The following is a 22,761-nucleotide window of genomic DNA, read 5'->3' as shown; positions in this document are numbered from 1 at the left end:
AACTGCAACGTTAACTTCTTTCTTGTCTTTTGGACATTGATTCCTGAAATGTCCAACCTATTTACAGTTCCAACAAGTCACATCATTTCGAGTCCTCGACTGACTCCTTCTCCTGTTCCCACTCCCACTACCTCTGTTATTTCTTCTACCTCTGACCGCATTCAATTGTTCACTTGATGATTCCCCGGAATTTCTTCGTCTGACGTCTTCGCCTAGAATTAAATCCCGAATTCCCTCAAAAGTGAGCTCTTTCGATCCTGCGGAACTAGTAACGGCTGTAACTGTTCCGGACCAACTGTCAGGTAATGATGATAACAGTAGTAAGCTTGAACTTCGTCCTCAAATTTTATTCCCACTGACCCAAGTCTAGATAAAATCGAGTTCAAATTGTTGATGTGTACTGTAACTGAACTTCCTTCCCTCATCCTCGTGTTGACTAGTTCCCGAATCAGGAAGACTTTATTTGCTGCCGACGGCTTCTCGTACATATTAGACAATGCCTCCATGATTCCCTTTGCCGAGGTCTCCTTCAAAATGTTGAAGGCAACATCCTTTGACAAAGTCAGTCTAATAAATGCATTGGCCTTCTTATCCAAAGTCTCCCAGTTTGCTTGTGTGATCGCCTCCGGTTTTTCACCTAAAACTGCGTCCAAGTCTTTCTGTACGAGCAAATCTTCAATTTGCATCTTCCACCAACCAAAATCTTTCCCATCAAACTTCTCAATCTGAAGCTTACTGCTTTCTGCCATTTTCTGAAAGATTAGGGGCTAAACTGCAATTTTCTGAAAGTTCAGGGGCTAAACTGCAATTTTTCAAATCTGCTACAGTGTTGCTACAGTGTCTGCTACAGTGTCTGCTTACATCACTGCTGACGTCGTGCTACAGTCCTGCTACAGTGTCGTCTTCTCCGGCGGACTGCTACAGTGTCTGGTGCTACAGTGTCGTCTTCTCCAGCAAACTGGTTTTCCCGGTCAATATTTCGGCAAACCTTTGACCGGCGATTTGGACGTCTTCCGGTGGTCAAAAAATTCAGAAAAAAATATTTTCGGAATCTTCGGAACGAGACCTTTCCAACGGTATACACCAAAATCGTTTTTGACGAAAAAATATTTCGACCAAAAAACTGAAAATCACCTTCTGGAGCTAAAACCTTTCTCTGATACCACTTGTTAGGATCGAGACACTTAACACACGACTCTAAACACACACACAGAACACGAAAAACAAGAACACAAGGATGAACACGAGGGATTTAACGTGGTTCGGTCCTTCTCTGACCTACGTCCACCGGTAACTAGGAGTTTATATTTCTTGGTGCTAATCTGCACTCTTTCTGTGTTACACTAGATACAAGTTTTACAAATGAAAGGAAGAAGCCTATTCATAATATTTTGAGTCGTAAGCCTTTTCTTCCATTCACATACATGTGAAATTGATAATGCCACCATTGTTGAAATTCTGCAGCCGTAACAATTTTTCCATGTTCACATGATAATCCTTGTTTCCTGCCACTTCTTTTGACTAACCCAATGGCTTCACACTCAACAAAGTTTGTAATCGTGTTCATCGACGATATACTTGTCTATTCCAGAAGTGAGGAAGATCACCGATAACACTTGAGATCGGTGCTGGAAACTTTAAGGACAGAGAAGTTGTACGCAAAATTCTCCAAATGTGAATTCTGGATTCGAAAAGTAACCTTCTTAGGTCACGTGGTAAGCGAGGAAGGCATACACGTGGACCCCTCCAAAATCAAAGCGATAGAAAATTGGTCAGCACCGAAGACGCCCACAGAAATCCGACAATTCTTGGGTCTCGCTGGCTAGTATCGCAAGTTTATCCAGAATTTCTCCAGAATTGCCAAACCCTTAACCACTCTAACTCAGAAAGGCGTACCCTTTTGTTGGAGTGAAAAGCAAGACATTGCGTTCCAAACATTGAAGCGGGCCCTATGCAGCGCACCTATCTTGTCTCTGTCCGAAGGGACGGAGGACTTCGTTGTCTACTGTGATGCATCCAATCAGGGCCTAGGCTGTGTGCTCATGCAATGGGGAAAAGTCATTGCTTATGCCTCAAGACAGCTGAAAGAACACGAAGTCAACTACACAACGCACGACCTGAAATTGGGAGCAATGTTCTTCGCATTGAAAATACGGAGACATTATCTCTACGGAACCAAGTGCACCACTTCACTGACCATAAAATTCTGCAACATATCTTCGACCAGAAGGAGCTGAACATGAGACATCGGCGATGGGTTGAGCTACTCGGTGATTACGAGTGCGAAATCCGCTACCATCCCGACAAGGCCAATGTGGTGGCAGATGCCCTCAGCCGGAAGGAGTACTCAGGTCGTAGAGTGAAGGCTCTGACCATGACTATCCATTCCCATTTATCCGCGTTGTTGGTGCATGGAAATGCGCCACAAATAATGAGTGTTTATTAGGTTGTATTTTCCCTTTATTGTATTTATGGTGTAAATACTCTCCCTCCTGTATAAAGGGAGAGTTGGTCATTTTTTTTAGCTAGCTTATCTTTTCCTTAGTAAGAGTTACACTTTTCTCACAATGTAATTCTAGAGAGAGAGAAAGTTGGTGGGTTCCCCCACCCAGGGAGAGTTTCTCTCCCACCATATTCTTCATGAAATATATTATTCTCTCTTTGTTCTTAGTCTTTTCTTATGAACTCATAATATGTTCTTCGTGTTCATACTTCCAAAAACACGATTAATCTCGAGATATCTTTCTTCCGCACTCACCGTTCGTTATAAAAATGGGTCTCAACAATTGGTATCAGAGCCGTACCTTGAAGATCTCATGATTATTTCAAGGGAACGACTCCCGTTCGGTGATTATCTTGTGATTTTTCCGTGTTTCTGCAAGAAAAAATTTTCGGGTTGCAAACCGGAATTTTTTTTTTATGATGTTCTTTCTTATTTCTATCTTTCGGGTGATTCTATCTTAGCAAAATTAAAAGTTGCTGCTGCTGATCGTTCTATTATTGCTGGAAAATTGATGTTCTTCATGTTCTTATTACTTTTCTGTTGAAGAAGTGTACAAAAAATGGGAGAAGAAATTATTTTTTGTGGTCTCCAAAATGTTGAAGAAATTGTTCTAGGAGGTATCTGTTCATGGAAATGAGAAGAAACAAATTTAATGGGCCTATTATTCTTGAAGAAAGTGGAGAAAAACGTTTTTTTTTTGGAGATTTTATCTTCCAGCAAATTTATCATTGTGAGGTATGAAACTTTTGATTCTCATATTTTTAGTTGCTGTAGATCTTCAATTTGAATTGTTTGGACGTAATGTATTGTTTACATAAAGCATATTGTCCTTGTTACTCTTTTGGGTAAAGAGTACTCCACTATTTACTCCCTCAAAAAGACAAAAACCATGTAACATTGTCCTTTCCCATCACCTTTTGTCCCTAAAACCCCCTGCACACTCTTCCTTTTTGCCTTCCCAAGACCACATGTTGACTTAAAATGCTTTATAAAAAGATTCCCTCATTAAAATATGAATAAATGGCCTTTGCGGTACCATTTTTCATGAAAAAAGTAGCATTTTTCGTCACCTGTTCAGCCCCTCTCAGCCCCCCCCCCCCCGGACCGCAGTTAAAAACTGCCTACCGGAGTCCCCTTAGAAGCCTACCCGCAGCCTTTCTTAGCCTTGGTACCGCAGCCCCTCTCAGGCCTAAGTACCGCAGTCTTCTTAGTCTAAATTTGAGGACCGCAGCCTCCCTCTTGCCTTCAGACCGAAGTCCGGACTCCCTACCGCAAGCTTGACCTACCGCAGTCTCGGATCAGCAGCTTCGGACCGCAGGCGCGCCTACTGCAGTCTCTCGTCCGCAGCCGCCTCGCCTTCCTTCCGAACCGCAGCTACTTCACTGACTTCGGTGATGGGTTTTGAACATTCTAACACTTCCTAAGTGTACATGCAACCCTAATAACCTTGGATCTATGTTTGTCTAATTATCATGCAAAGTTGAATTCCAAGGTTATATTCATATCTAGCATACATGGGGAACAAATTTTAACTTGCATGAAAGATAGAATAACTTACCTTGTTGTTGCTTATGATCCTTGAAACCTTGTAAGCCTAGCACCCCAAGTGTGATGCCTCAAATGCTTCACACAACACCAAATGCTTTTGGAATGACTTTAGAGAGAATACACACTTCTAAAATCGGCCTAGCCCTCTTGTTTCTTATTGTCGCCGATTTTGGTGGAGAATGGGTTTCTTATATAGTGTTGACACATCTAGGGTTACACCATGTAAACCCTAATGTGTCATGACTCTTCATTTCCATGACCCATGGGTTTGTAACTCCCATGGAGCATCCATGGAGCATCCTATGGGTGGAACCCAACTTGATAATCCATGGAGCCTCTTAGCCTACTATATAAGATATGGAAGATTTACATAATCTACCCATATATTTAATTACTTATCTTTTGATCACTTAATTAATTCTAAATTAATTCTTGATCAAACTAATTAAATAATATTATTAATATATTAGAACTTATAATATATTAATAAACCATAAGTGTTATTTCTCTCATTTTAGTTTATCCAATTGCATTGTGCCATGCAACCCAAATGGACCATGTCGGGTCGGGTCAAGTACATACCAGAAATAGTTATGGACTTATACACCTTATCGAACAGTCTCCCACTTGGATAAGTCTAATAACTATAACTGCAATACTTCAGGAACCGATCGGCAATCATAGCTCTTTCAAGGTCTCTCGGAACTGAGAAGATGATGATACGCCATTTAAGATAAGTGATCTCATAATCCTCTGTTCTAGATATCAGCCGGACAAATACATGGAACAATGTCTTACTTATTGTCCAGCAGTTTGTTTCCCGATTTCCGATTTGTTTGACAAAGAACTTAATTGAACACATCAACTTAGTTATGACCGGGCCCGGTACATAGGTCAAAACAAAATCATCGAGGCGCCCAGATATCAGCTTCTAATCCAAGAAGGAACAGATAAACTTCGACTCATATGTTTGTTCTACCACTCATTGAATTATACACAAAAGCACGTTTTATAACATCGAGTTACCAATGCGTTAATGTACAATCAAGGCATAACCAACTCATAAGTAACAAATCATATCTCTAGGTTTGAAGACTTATATGATATTACCCTCTCACGATCACTCGAGATAAATTCCATGAAGTGATTCCAGTGAGCGTAGGTTGAGTCCAATGCTCAGAACTTATGAGCACTCATGAGTGTTGTAGCCATGTCTTAGACCTCTGCAACCAATCATGACAGTCTTGATTCATACCTACTTTCGACATATGACCGACTGTGGAGGTTCGAATAATATTATATACCAAACATAATTATTCTGGAAGTCAAAACATGCAAAAGAAATATAGTAAACAATCGACAAGAGATAGCAACACTTTACTCATAAATAAAACACCTTTTATTCATCATCTAATGTCAATTACACTTTACAAATTTCAAGGTTATCTAACTACTAAATCTAATATCATCCTTCAGCCCTATGCTCCGAGCATGCTGGAGATGCTTAACCCGAGTCAGTCCTTTCGTGAGGGGATCTGCTGGATTCTCATCCGATGATACCCTCTTTGCCACGAGGAGTCCTTATTCTATTCGATGTCTGATGAAATGGTATTTTCTGTCGATGTGTCTGGATCTCCCGTGATCCCTTGGTTCCTTGGCTAAGGCAACTGCACTTTCACTATCACAAAAAATTTCCATTGGCTCTTTAATAGCTGGTACAACTCCAAGGTCTCCAATGAAGTTCTTCAGCCATATCGCCTCCTTTGCTGCCTCGCTAGCTGCTATATACTCTGATTCGCAAGTTGAATCAGCCACTGTCTCTTGCTTGGAACTCTTCCAAGAAATTGCTCCTCCATTTAAGGTAAAGACCCAACCTGACTGAGAGCGGAAATTATCCCTATCAGTCTGAAAGCTAGCATCACTATACCCTACAACTCTCAAGTCTTCACTCCCACCGAGGGTAAGGACCCAGTCCTTAGTCCTCCGTAGGTACTTGAGGATATTCTTTATCGCAGTCCAGTATGCCTTGCCAGGGTTCCCCTGATACCTTCTAACCATGCTCAAAGCAAAGGCTACATCAGGTCGAGTACACGTCATAGCATACATGATCGGTCCTACAGCCGAAGCATAAGGTATTCGACTCATTTCTGCTATCTCAGCCACAGTACTAGGGCTTTGTGTCTTACTCAATCTGGCATTACTCTGGACGGGTAACTCTCCTTTCTTGGAGTCCTGCATGCTAAATCTCTTCAACACCTTATCCAAGTAAGTACTCTAACTAAGTCCAATTAGTCTTTTACTCCGGTCTCTCAAGATCCTTATCCCTAGAATATAGGCAGCTTCTCCTAGGTCCTTCATAGAGAAACACTTCCCAAGCCAGGACTTGACTTCCTGCAGAGTTGGGATGTCATTTCCTATGAGTAGTATGTCATCCACATACAATACCAAAAAGCTAACTATACTCCCACTAGCCTTGACATATACACAAGATTCATCTTCACTCCTAGAAAAACCAAATTCCTTGACTTTCTCATCAAAGCAAAGATTCCATCTGCGAGGTGCTTGCTTTAACCCATAAATGGATTTCTCAAGCTTACACACTCTATTACGGTACTCTGTGTTGACAAAACCCTCTGGCTGACTCATGTAAAAATCCTCAGCCAACTTTCCATTAAGGAAAGCGGTTTTAACATCCATTTGCCATATTTCATAGTCATGAAATGTGGCTATGGCTAACAGAACCCTAATAGACTTAATCTTGGCCACTGGCGAAAAGGTCTCATCATAATCAACTCCCGGAGTTTGTGAGAAACCCTTTGCAACCATTCGTGCCTTATAAGTGTGTACATTACCATCCATGTCGGTCTTCTTCTTGAAGATCCATTTGCACCCTATAGTCTTACGACCTGGTACATTCTCAACCAAGTTCCAAACTTGATTGTCATACATGCACTGTATCTCGCTGTCCATTGCCTCTTTCCACTTGGCTGACTCAGGGCCTGCCATGGATTCCGCATAACTGTTAGGTTCATCCAGACCTATCAGCGTCCCATCACTGATAAGTGTATCACCTTCCGCAGTAATATGGAATCCATAGTAATGCTCAGGTGCATTCCTAACCCTTGTGGAATGCCTCAGAGGTACAGACTTGTCAATTGGCTCAACAGAAGTTTCCTCCTCAAGTTGAGTGCTAGGGTTTGAAGTTCCTTCACCACTTGACTCTTGAATTTCTTCAAGGTCAACTTGCCTCCCACTGTCTCCTTGGCTTATGAACTCTCTCTCTCTCGAAAGAAAGCCCTCCTAGCTACAAAGACCACATTCTCACTAGGTCTGTAGAAGAGGTAACCAAAGGATTTATGTGGGTAGCCGATGAAAATACACCTCTCACTTCGAGGTTCGAGCTTATCATGAGTCTCGCGTCTCACGAAAGCCTCGCAACCCAAAATCTTAATGTGGTCTAGTTTGGGTACTTTACCAGTCCACATCTCATGTGGAGTTTTGGCAACTTTCTTTGTGGGAACTAGATTAAGGATATGGGTGGCAGTCTCTAAGGCATACCCCCAAAATGAGATTGGTAGCCAAGCTCGACTCATCATGGTACGAACCATATCCAACAAGGTTCGATTACGCCTCTAAGCTACACCATTCAACTGCGGTGTCCTGGGAGGTGTCAATTGTGAGACAATCCTACATTCCCTAAGATAGTCGAGGAACTCTGAACTAAGATACTCACCACCTCGATCGGATCGAAGCATCTTAATGTTCCTGCCCAATTGATTATCGACTTCCTGTTTAAACTCTTTAAAGCTCTCAAAAGTCTTTGACTTATGCTTGATTAAGTATACATATCCATATCTACTGTAATCATCAGTAAAAGTCAAATAATAACGATTAGCATCCCTTGTGGCATGTTTGAAGGGAACACACACATCCGTGTGTATAAGATCCAACAAACCTTCACCCCTCTCACAAGAGCCTGTGAAGGGAGACTTTGTCATTTTGCCAAGTAAGCATGATTCGCAACTATCATCTGACTTTAGGTCAAATGACTCCAATACTCCATCCTTTTGGAGTTGTCCTATGTGTTTCTTGCTGATATGTCCAAGACGAAAATGCCATAATGATGCTTTATCCAAGTTATTATCATTAACAGAATCAATACACAATACATTATTTCCTAAGTTATCAACCACAGATACAGTTTCATACACACCATCACAATGTAATGCTTTAAAATAAAGAACATTATTAAAGAAAGCATTAATCGAACCAACTTCATTATCAAATGAAAAGGTGAAACCTTGTTTATACAATGGATGAAAGGAAATAATATTTCTTACCATTTCTGGCGAATAACAACATTTATTCAAATTTAAACTAAACCCACTACTTAGCGATAAAGTATAAACTCCAATCTTGGTGACAGGTAAAGCTTTCCTATTCCCCATGATTAAGTTTATTCTTCCATGCTCCACATTCTCACTTCTTCTTAGTTCCTGCAAATCAGAACAGATATGAATACCACAACCGGTATCAAGGACCCAATAGTTAGAATGGGGTGAGTTATTAGCTAAGATAGTGTAAATACCTGCATGGTTGGGTTTAATTTTCCCATCCTTCACATCTTGCTGGTACTTTGGGCAGTTCCACTTCCAATGTGATTTTTCATGGCAATAGAAGCATTTAGCCTCTTTAGGGTCAGAAGAAGGAGTGACAAAACCTTTCTTGGTTCCATTTGAAGAAGAGCCATCGAGGGTCCTAGCCTTGGTACCCTTCGAAGAGCTCTTCCTCTTCGTCCCTCTACCTTTTCCGATTGCCAAAACCGGGGCGGAGTTTGGAGTAGGAGTGTTAACAACCGACTTACCCTTAAGACCTGTTTCTACGGTCTTGAGGAGTCCCTGAAGTTTGCTGAGTATGACCTCTTCCTTATTCATATGATATGTCATGCGGAATTGATCATAGCACGATGGTAAGGAGTGCAAAATGATATCTATTGCAAGCTCCTCAGGGAAGTTCAGATTAAGCTTCAGCAACCAATCCACATACCTTTGCATTTTTTGCATGTGGCTCGTGATGGATTCCCTGTCCTTCATCATGGTTGTTATGATAGAGCATATGATTTCATACATCTCTTGTCGTGCACTTTGATGGTATCTTTCCATCAGATCTTGGTGCATTTCAAAAGGGTAGAAGTCCTCATAGGACTTTTGGAGTTCCGTTGTCATGATGGCCAACATGATGCATGCCACTTTTGTAGCATCCCTTTCATGTGCCCGGAAGTCAGCGATCTCATGGGGAGTTGCAGTGGTCTCATCAATCTCCTTAAGCTCCTTGTCAAGGACATATTTTTTTTCCTCGTAGCGGGTAATCATCCTGATGTTTCTGATCCATTCATTGAAGTTGGATCCATCAAAAGTGACTTTCCCACACAAGTTCATAAGGGTAAAGGAGCCATTAGGATTAGAGCCAGAAGCAGCATTGTTTGAAGACATCTGAAAGAAGAGAACAAAACACCCAAATGTAATACTAAGGCTAGGATCCAATCACAATATATTATAACTTAGAAGAGGTATGCCGTAATCCAAGCTATAACATATTTGAAAGGTAGGTGAATTACGATTCACCAATTTCCACCATGAAAAACAAAATATAAATATTAGGTTTTTAATTGGTTCTTAGAAATTCCTAGATTCTTTTGAGATTCAATGAACTTTTCAAAGGCATGTTTCAATCTCGAGTGTGCCCTCCAAGTTTTGTGACTGGGATACCGAGGATCACAAAACGAGGTATGAAGTAACCATGCAAATCACTTGGTACCCTCAAGGTTTATCACTCAATCGATGTGCCGGTAAACCACACACGCTCCACCGATGCTATGGTAAACCTTAAGTCACCCTTTACCTACCTTGTTAAGTCCAACTTAGTGTGCCGGTTAACCACACACGCTCCACCAACGACTTAAACAAAGTGTAAAGTGTAATTTCATGGATTAGCACCTTATTCACATTTTCCTAAAGTAACTAAGATTGGGAATTTAATAAAAGCATTTAGTTACTTTATAATATTCATCATACTTTTAATGAGAATTTATAAGTCCTTATCTTACCCGTTCGGCTAACGACCCTCCACCGATCAAGGAAGCGGTGGGTGAGAGTGGACACCCATTAAGTTGCCATTTTATAGGCAACAACCTTATACCCCCCTTAGAGACCGGCTTCGTGAATGAGGCGTACTAGCGGTAAGACGACTTGACGTTATACATATATATATTAGTAACTTATAATATTATAAAGTATAAGGGTTGAATTTTAACTTTTAAAATTCTAAGGGTTGGAACTCAACTTTTAATCAAGACTTTACATGTTCCAAAACTTGAGGGCTAGTTTTGTAAACTTCCAAAACTTTTCATTTCTTATAACTTATGAATTAATTGAGTAATAAAAATGAAGACTCTTCATTTTTATAACTCTTGTGTTCTTTTAATGGCTTTAATAAAAGTGAGACTTTTGGTTTTCCATAACTTGAGGACAAGTTATGGACTCCATTAAAACACATTATGATCATGAATTAAACTACCATGAAGGTTACAAACAATTCCTATGATCATCTAATCTTCATAAGTTCAAAAACATGAATATGAACACTTTCAAGAATCAATAATTACACTTCAAAAAACTTGTAATTTTAATAATTGCCATTGTAAATGGATTAGCATAAACATTACACCATCTAAAACAAGCTTTAAAACATCAAAACAGTTTAGGGTAATGTTTCTGGTCCATTTCCAGCAACAAATGCGCAAACTTTCATACGAGCAGAAAATAGAAAAACGATTTTTTTTCAAGCTGTTTGCACACAAAAAAAACAACAAACAAACCTAGGCTCTGATACCACTGATGGGTTTTGAACATTCTAACACTTCCTAAGTGTACATGCAACCCTAATAACCTTGGATCTATGTTTGTCTAATTATCATGCAAATTTGAATTCCAAGGTTATATTCATATCTAGCATACATGGGGAACAAATTTTAACTTGCATGAAAGATAGAATAACTTACCTTGTTGTTGCTTATGATCCTTGAAACCTTGTGAGCCTAGGACCCCAAGTGTGATGCCTCAAATGCTTCACACAACACCAAATGCTTTTGGAATGACTTTAGTGTAACACCCTTTTTTTTTTTTCTTTCCTGCGGTAAATAAATATTTACTACAGTAATAAAATATCTGATTTGGTCCCCATTTGAATATTAATAAAACTTCATTTATAATATAATGACATTTAAAGAGTTTTAAATAAATACAAATAAATCCAGGTTTAAACTTTATTACATAAAACATGATTTATTGAAATAAACAGCGGAAGACTTTTATCCATAATTTTCAAGAGTAATGCGGTTGCCACGATAGTCAAGCTGGATTCTTCCCCTTGTTTACCCGAGAGGGTCCTGTAAAAATGTTAATAGTATCTGATAAGCCAACGCTTAGTGAGTTCACAATCTATACATTTTACCACATGCATATAATCATTATAAAAATATTTACTGTTTTACTACAGTAATTCTGAAATATTTACTGTTTTACTACAGTAATTCTGAAATATTTACTGTTTTACTACAGTAATCCTGAAACATCTACTGTTTAACTACAGTAGTTAATCATGTATGTCATATAATAATCATAGTAATAACATTTACTAGTATATAATATATAGCATAACATTTTTACCGTCAACAGTAAAAATTTCACATATAACATGTTTACACATAATTACCGACAATAGTAAATAATGGTAAATAATGGTAAATATTATTTATCATAATATCTTCACATGAACTTGTTTTATAATAACTACATACATGAGTATCACATATAGAATAGTAAAACTCACCTTAGTCGCAGAACAGCAACACGAACGTTTGTTTTCTCGAGTTTATTCACTTAACAGCCTCTCGGGATTTATCTTCTCGATTATCAAGACTATACTTTACACTTGTTGGTCTTTCCCAAATGAAGGAAAATTACCTCTCTATTTATAGGTAAAAATGTTGATTATTTTATTCATGACCTAATTTCTCCATTATTATTATTTTATGATTTCTTTTACTTTTGGCCTAATTCTGGCACTCAATACCGCACCTAGAACTATTGGACCCGACTCCATCTTGAAGGAAATCGAGTCAGCTTTCCAATGGCACCAGCCACTCGCCGCCACTCGCCGCCACGCGCCGCCACTCGCCACTTTTCCGGCCGGTGGTCGGCTGCCGGATTTCATTTCGAGATTTTTGTTCAAACTTCAAAAATTCATAACTTCTTCATACGAGCTCCGTTTTCGACGTATTTTTTTTTCATGCGTAGGTATTTCCGAGTAATACAACTTTCATTTAGATCACTTTAGCTAAAAATAAATATATTTTTACTTTAATATTTAAATGTAATTATAACTTTTTGAACCATATAACCATTAAATCTTTTATACACATTTTTGATTATTTGTAACACCAAATTTACTACTATATATTTATATATAACTTATGATAATTTTATAAACATTTTTGACATAAATACTTATCTTTATTTATTTATTTATAAATGAAAACGGGGCGTTACAATTCTCCCCTACTTGGAATGATTTCGTCCTCGAAATCCTTATAAAAAGAACTCGGGATAATTCTTTTTCATTTCATCTTCTGGTTCCCAAGTCCATTCTGTTCCACGTCGGTGCTGCCATTGTACTTTAACAATTACTATTTCCTTGTTGCGTAATGTCTTTATTTTTCGATCTATAATGGCAAAAGGCTTTTTAATGTAGTTAAGTCTGTTATCTACCTGAATATCGTCAAGTGGCACAATATAGGTTTCTTCTGCCATACACTTTCTTAATTGTGACACATGAAATGTGTTGTATATCTGATTTAATTGTTCTGGTAGCTCTAAGCGATATGCTACATTCCCAACTCGTGCAATAACTTTATATGGACCAATGAATCTAGGTCCCAATTTTCCTCTTTTCCTGAATCGGATGATTCCCTTCCATGGTGACACTTTTAGTAATACAAAATCTCCAACTTGAAATTCTAAGTCGGATCGTCTCTTATCTGCATAACTCTTTTGGCGGCTTTGAGCTGTCTTCAGTCTTTCCCTGACCATCTGAATATTCTCTGTTGTCTTTTGAACTATCTCAGTACTACCGAGTACTCTTTGTCCCACTTCACCCCAACAAATAGGTGTCCTACACTTTCTTCCATATAACATTTCATAAGGAGGCATGCCAATGCTTGCATGATAACTGTTGTTATATGAGAATTCTGCTAATGGAAGATAAGTATCCCAACTACCTCCAAAGTCAATCACACAAGCTCTCATCATGTCTTCGAGTGTCTGAATGGTTCGTTCACTTTGCCCATCTGTTTGAGGATGGTAAGATGTACTAAACTTTAATCTAGTACCCAAATCTTCATGAAACTTCTTCCAAAAACGTGACGTAAATCTGGTGTCTCTATCTGAAATTACCGATACTGGTACTCCGTGTCTTGACACCACTTCCTTGACATAAATGTCAGCTAATTGTTCCGAAGAGGAACTTTCTTTGATTGCAACAAAGTGAGCGCTCTTTGTTAACCTATCAACAATAACCCAGATAGTATCAACACATCTCGGGGTTTTGGACAATTTAGTGATAAAATCCATGGTGATGTGCTCCCATTTCCAAATTGGTATCTCCAAAGGCTGAAGCTTACCATGCGGTTTCTGATGCTCGGCCTTTACTTTTAAACATGTCAAGCATTTTTCTACATAATTTGCTACATGTCTTTTCATTGATGGCCACCAGTATCCTTCCTTAAGATCTTTGTACATCTTGTTAGCACCTGGGTGAATAGAAAACTTTGACTTGTGCGCTTCTTCTAAAAGAACTTGTCTATTTCCACCGATGTATGGAATCCATACACGGTTGTATCGAGTCAACAATCCTTGACTGTTTTCGATAAGATTTGCAATTTGTCCTTTAATTCGTTCTTTCCCTTGATTTTCTTCCTTTATTGCTTCAACTTGAGCTTGCCTGATCATATCTATCAGTGATGTAACCACAGTTACTTCCATACATGATGCTTGAATAGTTGCACAAATTGCCTTTCTGCTAAGCGCGTCCGCAACGATATTTGCTTTACCCGGGTGGTAAAGTATTTCACAATCATAATCTTTCAAAACATCTAACCACCTCCTTTGTCTCATATTCAAGTTCTGTTGATCCATAAGGTACTTTAAACTCTTATGATCAGTGAAAATGGTACACTTCACTCCATAAAGGTAGTGTCTCCATATCTTTAGAGAAAAAACTACAGATGCAAGCTCTAAATCATGTGTTGGGTAATTGGCTTCATGTGGTTTCAGTTGCCTTGATGCATATGCAATCACCTTTCCTCTTTACATTAATACAGCTCCTAATCCGCGATAAGATGCATCACAATAGACAGCCATATCATCGACTCCTTCTGGTAGAGTTAGGATTGGTGCTTCACATAACTTTTGCCTTAAGATCTCAAAAGCTACTTGTTGTTCATTACCCCATTCAAACAATTCTTTCTTTTTCGTCAATTTGGTTAGTGGTACTGCGATTTTGGAAAAATCTTAGATAAATCTACGATAGTATCCAGCCAAACCAAGAAAACTTCTAATTTCTGTAGGGGTCTTTGGAACTTCCCACTTCATTACTGCATCAACCTTGGCCGTGTCAACTTTAATACCATTCTGATTGATAATATGTCCTAAGAATTGGACTTCTCGTAACCAAAATTCACATTTTGAAAATTTGGCATACAACTTCTCGCGCCTCAGTACTGTCAATACTTCTCGTAGATGATATTCATGCTCTTCTTTGTTCTTTGAGTACACAAGAATGTCGTCAATAAACACAATCACTGATTTGTCAAGCATGGGTCGACAAACTCGGTTCATTAAATCCATGAACACTGCTGGTGCATTTGTAAGTCCAAATGGCATTACAATGAATTCGTAATGTCCATATCTTGTTCGGAATGCTGTCTTGTGTATATCTTCCTCCTTAACTCTCATCTGATGGTATCCAGATCGAAGGTCGATCTTGGAAAACCAAGATGCTCCCTGCAACTGATCGAAAAGGTCGTCGATTCTTGGTAGAGGATACTTATTCTTTGTAGTGACTTTGTTAAGTTCTCTGTAGTCAATGCACATCCTGAATGATCCGTCTTTCTTCTTGACAAACAGTATTGGTGCGCCCCATGGAGAACTACTTGGACGTATGAACTCCTTCTTTATCAATTCCTGCAGTTGAGCAGACAGTTCTTGCATCTCAGGGGGTGCAAGTCTATATGGTGTCTTGGCTATTGGTGCTGCTCCGGGAGTAAGGTCGATCCCAAACTCTACTTGTCTTTTTGGAGGAATACCGGGTAAATCTTCAGGAAACACGTCGGTATATTCTTGAATTACTGGCACATTGGAAATTACTGTCTTCTTTTTTGGTTTACCATCTAGTGTATAAACCAAATATCCAGTACATCCATGATGTATGTACTTCCGTACTCTTGCTGCTGAACAGATGGATGTCATGTTCCTTCTTCCTTCCCCTTGAATGATTAGTTCTCCCCTACTTGGGGTTTGAACTCGGACTCGATGTCTTCTACAGTCGATCAAGGCATGATGCTTTTCTAACCAGTCCATCCCTATAACGATGTTGATTTCTTTCATCGGATATTACTAATACACAACCTTTATATACATGATGTGCTGTTATCGTCTTTATCATCGGCTATCTCTACTTCTAATTCTCTATCTAACTTTTCTGCTTAGGAAACAAACGCTCTATCCACTGAGCTACAGGCGCCTTATTCTAAAGAAACTTCCATCTGTTTTCTGGTTTTCCTTGTGGTCCTCCCGTCCCAATTATGTATCATGTGCTTTCGTTAGTACGGGCCCATACTAACGTCCACACATATACATAATTGTTTTTGGTATATCACAAAGTCTTCCAAATTGCAGATTTTAGTTTAACACGCATTTTCTATTTCACATATTGTAGACATACATATAATGTCTACAGAGTTTACTGATTATACTCTTTTTAACCAATTAATATTATCAAAGAGTATTATAAATACATAACTATACATAATGCTGAATCAAATAGTCATTCAAATAATTAACTTTTTACCCTAAAGCAACAATCAAACAAGAACATGCAGTAAGGCTTTAGTCAAAATTCTAAGTCTATGTAATTCTAATTATGCATAGTTTTAAAGCATTTACTTTACTCTTTGCTAATTTTAAGTAAACACATAATCATACGGATATTTATCTATATCATATTCAATTCTAGCATGTGAAATATATACATATATATCATATATATCAAAATTTCTTGTATGTAATATATTATAAAAATATATTATATTATACATTTTGAAGAATACCGGCTGACTGCTCGTTCCGCATTACTTTACTCTTTTAAAATTTTGACACTTTTTCCAAAATTTTATTTTTCTTGAAAATTTTGAGCTTCGGTTTAAGTTCAAACACACACTGATGTATATTTGAATCCCTTAAACTAAAGCTCTGATACCAACTTGTAACACCTTTTTTTTTTCTTTCCTGCGGTAAATAAATATTTACTACAGTAATAAAATATCTGATTTGGTCCCCATTTGAATATTAATAAAACTTCATTTATATTATAATGACATTTAAAGAGTTTTAAATAAACACAAATAAATCCAGGTTTAAACTTTATTACATAAAACATGATTTATTGAAATAAACAGCGGAAGACTTTTATCCATAATTTTCAAGAGTAATGCGGTTGCCACGATAGTCAAACTGGATTCTTCCCCTTGTTTACCCCAGAGGGTCCTGTAAAAATGTTAATAGTATCTGATAAGCCAACGCTTAGTGAGTTCACAATCTATACATTTTACCACATGCATATAATCATTATAAAAATATTTACTGTTTTACTACAGTAATTCTGAAATATTTACTGTTTTACTACAGTAATTCTGAAATATTTACTGTTTTACTACAGTAATCCTGAAACATCTACTGTTTAACTACAGTAGTTAATCATGTATGTCATATAATAATCATAGTAATAACATTTACTAGTATATAATATATAGCATAACATTTTTACCGTCAACAGTAAAAATTTCACATATAACATGTTTACACATAATTACTGACAATAGTAAATAATGGTAAATATTATTTATCATAATATCTTCACATGAACTTGTTTTATAATAACTACATACATGAGTATCACATATAGAATAGTAAAACTCACCTTAGTCGCAGAACAGCAACACGAACGTTTGTTTTCTCGAGTTTATTCACTTAACAGCCTCTCGGGATTTATCTTCTCGATTATCAAGACTATACTTTACACTTGTTGTTCTTTCCCAAATGAAGGAAAATTACCTCTCTATTTATAGGTAAAAATGTTGATTATTTTATTCATGACCTAATTTCTCCATTATTATTATTTTATGATTTCTTTTACTTTTGGCCTAATTCTGGCACTCAATACCGCACCTAGAACTATTGGACCCGACTCCATCTTGAAGGAAATCGAGTCAGCTTTCCAATGGCACCAGCCACTCGCCGCCACTCGCCGCCACGCGCCGCCACTCGCCACTTTTCCGGCCGGTGGTCGGCTGCCGGATTTCATTTCGAGATTTTTGTTCAAACTTCAAAAATTCATAACTTCTTCATAAGAGCTCCGTTTTCAACGTATTTTTTTTTCATGCGTAGGTATTTCCGAGTACTACAACGTTCATTTAGATCACTTTAGCTAAAAATAAATATATGTTTACTTTAATATTTAAATGTAATTATAACTTTTTGAACCATATAACCATTAAATCTTTTATACACATTTTTGATTATTTGTAACACCAAATTTACTACTATATATTTATATATAACTTATGATAATTTTATAAACATTTTTGACATAAATACTTATCTTTATTTATTTATTTATAAATGAAAACGGGGCGTTACATTTAGAGAGAATACACATTTCTAAAATCGGCCTAGCCCTCTTGTTTCTTATTGTCGCCGATTTTGGTGGAGAATGGGTTTCTTATATAGTGTTGACACATCTAGGGTTACACCATGTAAACCCTAATGTGTCATGACTCTTCATTTCCATGACCCATGGGTTTGTAACTCCCATGGAGCATCCATGGAGCATCATATGGGTGGAACCCAACTTGATAATCCATGGAGCCTCTTAGCCCACTATATAAGATATGGAAGATTTACATAATCTACCCATATATTTAATTAGTTATCTTTTGATCACTTAATTAATTCTAAATTAATTCTTGATCAAACTAATTAAATAATATTATTAATATATTAGAACTTATAATATATTAATAAACCATAAGTGTTATTTCTCTCATTTTAGTTTATCCAATTGCATGGTGCCATGCAACCCAAATGGACCATGCCGGGTCGGGTTAAGTACATACCAGAAATAGTTATGGACTTATACACCTTATCCAACATTCGGTACCCAGCTTCCTCCAACCGCAACCAGCCTAGCCTCCCACCGCACCCAGCCTAGACCCGCAACTAGACCACTCCTACTGCAATACCCTCCAGACCTCGGATCCTCCTTCACCATCAGCAGTCATCCGCACCCAAGACCCCCACCTTCCCCTCTGATCCGCAATCACCTCCTACCGCAACCACCTCCCACCCAAATCACCTCTCTCACCTGCAAACACCTCCTACCGCAATCACCTCCCACCCAAACCACCTCCTCTCATCCGCAAGGTACTAGACCCGCAACCACCCTCCATTAGCACCCTCCTCCTTCCTTCGACCAGACCTTCCCTCCTCCCTTCTCCACCCTCCTTCAGCCCCTCCCCTCCTCCCCTCTCTTCTTCCTTCTTCCTCCTCCTCCCCCCCTCCTTTCCTCCTTTTTTTTCCTCCCCACCCCCCCTTTTTTTCCCCTTCCTTTTTTTTAAAACCCTTTTTTTCTAGAATTATTTTTTTATTATTCAAATTTTTTTTCTGCATTATTTTTTTCTTTTATTGGATCTTCTAGTTGCTCATGGTGACCTCCTTCTCGGGTGATTATGACTGGTTTGAAGATTTGGATCTTATTTTTTCTGCTTCATTGGTTGTGCTTTGAAGCCGAAGACCTTCATTTCAGAGATTCATGACCAGTTTCAGACTGCACAGACACTTCAGAGTTTCAGAGACATTTCAGCACTTGGTTTCATTTTATTACCACACTTGCTAGTCGGATTACTGTATTATAGCCTTGTATCACTTATTGGATCTCTCATCATTTGTAAGCATTTAGGGAGAGAATGTTGGTGCATGGAAATGCTCCATAAATAATGAGTGTTTATTAGGTTGTATTGTCCCTTTATTGTATTTATGGTGTAAATACTCACCCTCCTATATAAAGGGAGAGTTGGTCATTTATTTTTTTTAGCTAGCTTATCTTTTCCTTAGTAAGAGTTACACTTTTCTCACAATGCAGAGAGAGAGAAAGTTGGTGGGTTCCCCCACCCAGGGAGAGTTTCTCTCCCACCATATTCTTCATGAAATATATTATTCTCTCTTTGTTCTTAGTCTTTTCTTATGAACTCATAATATGTTCTTCGTGTTCATACTTCCAAAAACACAATTAATCTCGAGATATCTTTCTTCCGCACTCACCGTTCGTTATTAAAATGGGCATCTACATGCGCAAATCAAGGGGGCTCGGCTGGAAGCCTTGAAACCAGAGAACATGTCGGGTGAAGCCTTAAGAGGAATGGAAAAGAACTTGGAGATCAAGGGAGACGGAGCCTATTATTTCATGGACCGGATATGGACCCCAAAGTTCGGTGGTTACAAAGAAGTTGTCATAAACGAAGCTCACAAGACCAAATACTCCGTTCATCCAGGCTCGGATAAGATGTACCTTGATCTCAAGAAACTATATTGGTGGCTAAACATGAAAGCAGAGATCGCTACATTTGTGGGCAAGTGTCTGACTTGCGCCAAGGTGAAAATCGAATATCAGAAGCCCTCACGTCTGCTCCAACAACCGAAAATACCTGAATGGAAGTGGGAGAGGATTACTATGGATTTCATCACCAAATTACCCAAATCTCCGAGTGGGTACGACACCATCTGGGTAATAGTTAACTGACTAACTAAATCCGCTCACTTCCTGCCAATCAAGGAAAATTTCAAAATGGAGAGACTCACACGAATCTACATCCAAGAGATAGTCTGACTGCACGGTGTACCTGTGTCCATTATCTCCGATCGAGATAGCAGGTTCACCTCGAGATTTTGGCAGTCCCTGCAGAAAGCTCTTGGAACTAAGCTGGACATGAGTACAGCCTACCATCCTCAGACAGATGAGCAGAGTGAGAGGACCATTCAGACTTTGGAAGATATGTTGAGAGCATGTGTCATCGATTTCGATAAGTCATGGGACATCCATTTGCCCTTGGTTGAGTTTTCCTACAACAACAGTTATCATACCAGCATTAAGGCTACGCCTTTCGAAGCCCTCGATGGTCGCAAGTGCAGATCCCATCTATGTTGGGCTGAGGTGGGCGACACGCGGCTAGCCAAGGGACAAGTCTCTGACAGCACTCTCACTGGTCCAGAAATCATCCGCGAAACCACAGAAAATAACGTACAAATCCAAGAACGGATGAAAGCCTCACGAGATAGACAAAAGAGCTACGAAGATAAACGACAAAAACCCTTGGAATTCCAGGTTGGAGACTGTGTTCTAGTTGAAGGTCTCGCCCTGGAAAGGCATGATACACTTCGGAAAGCGTGGAAAGCTGAATCCAAGATACATAGGACCGTTCGAGATCCTCGTCAGGATCAGTCCTGTAGTCTACAAACTCCGATTACCTCAAGAGCTTAGTAACATTCATCCCGTCTTCCACGTCTCGAACCTTAAGAAGTGCTTATCCGACGAGACTCTTAGTATCCCTCTCGATGAGATTGAAATCAATGAGAATCTAAACTTTGTGGAAGAACCAATCGAAATCATGGATAGGGAGATCAAACGAACAAAACAAAGTCGCATCCCGATCATGAAGGTTCGCTGGAATGCCAAGCGGGGACCGGAATTCACTTGGGAGCGCGAAGATCAGATGAAACTGAAGTATCCGCATCTCTTTACCTAATTCATGATTTGTATTCTATATTCGAATTTCGGGACAAAATTCCCTCTAACGGGGGGATGATGTGACAACCCGAAACTTCTAACTTGGAAGATCAGTTAATGTTATCAATATTAAACTCGATTTTACCGTCATTTAACACCGTTTAAGGGTGTAATGATACTTTCTAAGCCTCGTATAACCAAAGGTTGAGTTCCAGGTCGAGTAATACTAAGTCGTAGTACAACATTCGGGCCCTACACTCTCTCAGGAGGAGTGTACGGCCGTACACATGAGTGTGCGGCCGCACACCCACCCTCCAACCGTACACCCTCCTTTATATAAAAGAGGAGACCCCTTCAATCATTCCTTTTCTTTGGCTGCACTCTACTTTCTCTCACTACTTTCTCTCTCTAAAAACCTCATCCAAGAACACTCTAAAGGCCTAAAAAACGTGAGCTACTTCATCTTTCAGCTTGTTATATTGGTAAGACACCTGAATTTAAGCCAAAAACTCATAGTGTTCTTCGTGTTCTTCATGCTTTGAAGGTGTACAGCCATATACCTTCATAAGGTGGCCGTACACACACCTTAAAGACTCTCCAAAGTGAAGAGTTTTGCCTCCATTTACTAGTTGGACTTGGTATTAGCACTAGAACACCTCAAAATCGACATTTCGGGCACAAATGAGGAGTGTACGGTTGCACACCCACTCTGTACGGCCGCACACTCCCATGTACAACCGCACAAACGTTATGGCCGCACACCCTGGCCGCACACACACTCTTTTGGCCGTACACCTCCTTTGTTTTATCATATAAGGTCCCGACAAGCATTTCTAAGTCTTTAGGGTGGTTTCCCATCATGTTTAGTCATGAAACACCCTAATTCTAACACACATATGTGTTATCACATGTTAATAGGATCCACTTGCGGATGAAACATCGGTTGACACTCAACACTCGTAACCAATTGTGCTTTTCCGAGTTTTCATGTTTTCAGGGGGGGATACAAGAAAAAGTACAAGGAAACTTGTACTCAAGTATATTATTTTGTTTAAAATAATTATATATTCAGTATGCTTTTAACACAGGAAATAGTTTTACCAATTGATTAAGAAATCAACTAGTAGAAACAGCTTTCAAAACTAAAGCAAGGAACTTGTGAATCTTATCATAAAATGTGATATTTTGCAAAGGATTCATACAAATCATAAACAGGATTTTCAGTACTATTACTTGTAAACTTGTTAGGCTAAGTTTTGAGACACGTCCTTGGAAACACTCCACCGGATACGAGAGTGTAGGACTAACCCTTGTAACCAGAATCTCTTGGAGGGAGAGCGTGACTATTGTGTATAGATCTATATGGGACTGAGTATCCCGCACCTTCGCTGCTAGCTACAGCGGGACCATTAGGTTCAGGGGTGACAAAGTCATAAAAAGATACTGGCCCCTTTACGTGCCTTATCCAGTCTAAGTACGGTTATGACACTCACAACTTAGGTAGCGAAAATTTACTTTTGTAATAATGAAACAAG

Source organism: Lactuca virosa, chromosome 2 (genome assembly GCF_052849685.1).
Source record: "Lactuca virosa cultivar CGN04683 chromosome 2, Lactuca_virosa_CGN04683_v6, whole genome shotgun sequence".
Taxonomy (NCBI): domain Eukaryota; kingdom Viridiplantae; phylum Streptophyta; class Magnoliopsida; order Asterales; family Asteraceae; genus Lactuca; species Lactuca virosa.
Note: the sequence above shows the minus strand (reverse complement) of the source record.